Raw genomic sequence first — 2,684 nt, 5'->3', positions numbered from 1 at the left:
CAACTGTAAAATCAACAGAGCACATACTCCCAACATATGATTGCACAAGATATACATTACCATTCCAAAACTTAGAGAAGGAAGCATAGTGAGGTGGTGTGAGAGCTCCTGTCTATGTGTTGCTTTTATTGGTTAATGAATAAAGAAACTGCTTTAAGACTATAATAGACCAGAGCAGAACAGAGAGCTAGGTGGGGAAAACTAAACTGAGTGCTGGGAGAAAGAAGGCAGAGGTAGGAGAAGCCATGTAGTCCCACCAGAGATAGACACTGGACAGAACTTTACCCAGTAAGACACAGTCATGTGGCAATACACAGATTAATAGAAATTGGTTAAATTAAGATGTAAGAGTTAGCCAATAAGAAGCTAGAAATAATGGGCCAAACAGTGATTTAATTAATACTGTTTCTGTGCTATTATTTTGGGGCTGAGTAGCCAGAAACAAATAAGCAGCCTCCTACTACAGTGAGTAAATACTGGAATGAAGCAAAACCAAGAACCAGCCAGTCAAGCTCCAAATTCTGCATCTCCATGTCTCATGCAAAAAATACTCCTCAGATCTCCAACACCTTTCAGCTTTGTTGACTAAAACATATTTCTTTCTCTTGAGCTGGTTCCACACTGGTTAGCAACTTTCCTTGACAGGTATCTCACAACTCTGGCATCTTCAACATCTTAGGGGTTCAAGGTAATCCAAGCTTCACGTTCACAGTTTCATGCAATGGTCTTTCTAGGTCTCCATGAAGGAATACCCCTGCCACATGCCTGGACTCTCTAGCTTTCCTTAGTAGCCCCTTGTCTCTAAAGCCAGAACCATGTAGCCAAAATTGCCAAGTTCTGGTACTTGCTGGGGCTGGAACATGACGGTCCCCTTGTTCAAAAACATTTTCACCAGCTTTGTGTTTTATGATTATTTCCTTCACTGCCTAATCTTGGTTGCCCTGGAACTTGCTCTATAAACCAGTCTGGCTTCAAATTCAGAGATTTGCCTTTCTCTGCCTCTGTAGTGCTAGGGCTAAATGTGTGTAACATAACAGTGCTCCAAAAAATTTTCCTTAATTCTTTTTCAAAAGTTGGAAAATTTCTTGCCCTGAAGTCACCATACCCTTTATTCCATTTTATAGCCTGTTTTTCTTCTTAGCTCCATCCCACTACCTAGTAGTCATTTTCTCCTCAAAGTATACATTTTGTAATTTATCCTTTTCAGCTTACTCCTTTCAATATAAATCTCGACTAGAGTTAACACTAATAACCATCTGACAGAGTCTGTACAGGGCTGTTTTGAGATTTCCTCTGCCAAGGGAATTAATCCAAAACTCTTCACTTTATCATCAGGCATATTTCTCAGACAATGGCAAAAGGCAGTTACATTCTTCACCAAAAGTGCTATCTCTAGGCCCCATATTAATATTATTCTCCTCTGAAACATCTTGATCCAGGCCCCAAAAGTTCAGATAACTTTTAGCACCAATACCTTCCATGCTTTTACTAGTATTGTCCATTAAGCAGTGCTTAAAGCATTCTACTGATTTCCTAACCCAAATTTCCAAATCCATAATACTCCAAACAAAAACATTGTCCATCTTATCTCAGTAATACCCCAGTCTCCGGTAATAACTTTTGTCATTGTTAAAATTTCTATTGCTGTAAAGAGACACTATGACTACAACAACTCTTATTTAAGAAACCATTTGATTGGGTAGCTTGTTTAAAGTCCAGAGGTTCAGTCCGTTATCATCACAGTGGGATATAGCAGCATGCAAGAAGACAGGGTGCTGGAGAAGGAGCTAAGAAACCTACAGTTTATAGGCAACAGGAAGTGATCCAAGACACTGAGCAGTATTTTCAGCATATAAGAGAACTCAAATCTCACCTCAACAGTAATAAAATTCTTCTAACAAGACCACACCCATCTATTCCACAAGGCCACACCTTCTAATAGTTTCACTCCCTTTTGGGCTATTTTCTTTAAATCACTACATTTTTTTGAAGAAATTTTGCTGACAACAGATAATTCTTGAAGCACTCTCAAAGGCAAACACTACTGCTAACACACTAGTACACTGTATTAATATGTTGTTCACAATACTTAATTTCAGTTGTGAGCCTAAAGTCTTCTGTAATGAGATCTGGTGTGCTCTTGAGGGAGAGACCTGGTCTGTCATCCTCATCAACCATGAAACCCAATATGAACCAATTTCAACAGAACTGCTATATACAGGATGCCCATGCATGCTCAGCATTGCCAGGGCATAAATTTCATTTTTTTTCATTCCCAATATTTATGTTGAATATTTGCAGTATAATGTGTTGACAGAGGCTTCTGTCTCACCTGGTCCTGCAGCTATTCAGTCCCAAGGAAACACACAGAGGCCTACATTAACTATAAACTGGTTGGCCAGTTAGCTCAGGCTTTCTTATTAATTAATTCTTAAAACTTGCATTAACCTATAATTCTTTTCTCTGTTAGCCACGTGGTTTGGTACCTTTTATCAGAGAGGCATTCTCATCTTGCTTCCTCTGTGTCTGGGTGATGACTTCAGACTGACCTTTCCTCTTCCCAGAATTCTCTTGTTCTGGTTGCCCAGCTTATACTTCCTTCCAGTTACTGGCCAATCAGCATTTAATTAAATCAATACTAGTGACAAATCTTTACAGGGTACAAGACCATTGTCCCACAGCAA

Source organism: Microtus ochrogaster, unplaced genomic scaffold (genome assembly GCF_000317375.1).
Source record: "Microtus ochrogaster isolate Prairie Vole_2 unplaced genomic scaffold, MicOch1.0 UNK13, whole genome shotgun sequence".
Taxonomy (NCBI): Eukaryota; Metazoa; Chordata; class Mammalia; order Rodentia; family Cricetidae; genus Microtus; species Microtus ochrogaster.
This window is presented reverse-complemented; position numbering follows the sequence as displayed.